This window comes from Sinocyclocheilus anshuiensis, unplaced genomic scaffold, assembly GCF_001515605.1.
Source record: "Sinocyclocheilus anshuiensis isolate Anshui unplaced genomic scaffold, SAMN03320099.WGS_v1.1 C32039881, whole genome shotgun sequence".
Lineage (NCBI taxonomy): Eukaryota > Metazoa > Chordata > Actinopteri > Cypriniformes > Cyprinidae > Sinocyclocheilus > Sinocyclocheilus anshuiensis.
This window is the reverse complement of record NW_015609611.1, coordinates 1-652: the sequence shown is the minus strand read 5'-3', so window position 1 is coordinate 652 and position 652 is coordinate 1. Positions and strand designations below refer to the sequence as shown.

The 652-nt window shown below is 35.7% G+C and overlaps 1 long non-coding RNA gene across 1 annotated transcript; it reads right to left on the bottom strand.

Annotated features, from left to right (window-relative positions):
• Positions 1-66: 66 nt before the first annotated feature.
• LOC107682305 (uncharacterized) lies at positions 67-622 on the bottom strand. The gene is made up of 3 exons (XR_001633446.1): positions 462-622; positions 253-302; positions 67-105 (listed from the first exon to the last, which is right to left on the bottom strand). It is a non-coding gene; the product is annotated as an uncharacterized LOC107682305 (long non-coding RNA).
• Between the last annotated feature and the right edge of the window lie 30 nt (positions 623-652).

The following is a 652-nucleotide window of genomic DNA, read 5'->3' as shown; positions in this document are numbered from 1 at the left end:
CTTCTCACTGAAAAGATTTGAATGGTAATCTCTGGAGTCTGCATCCGAAGTGAAGCTCCTTTTTTCCTTGCAGACATCCTTCACTCCCCAGCTTATGACACCAACCTATCAAAGATTTTACAGATATTTAAAAAGTTCCTATTTCTCAGCTTCTCTCAAATGAGTCTTTCATTTCACTCTGTAATATGTAACACATTGTACATGAGATTTTACAGCCACATCATCGATACTGTTTTCATAAGGAAATCTCACCTGAATCACTCGACCTTTTTTATTCACATAAGTGGCCCCACCTGATTCTCCTGTTACAAAATAACATGCAACACAAGAAACTATATAAGAATTGTAGAAATTAATTTTAGATCTCTAATGATTAAAATGTTATCAATAAAATGTATGACCTAAACAGTAGATTAGAACCAAATACAAGCTGCCATCTCGATGGCAAAAATCAAACATACCTTTGCAGGCAACATCATCTGTTTTTGGTTCATTACCACCACTGCACAGAAAATTGTCTGTAACTGCTTCCCTGGCATTTTTCACATTGATTCCTTCTGCTTGTTTTGCATCTTCAACACAAGCATCCCGCTAAAGAAAAAGTACACCAAGAAGTGTTCTTAGCTTGGTGATGACTGAAATATGTTTTTTT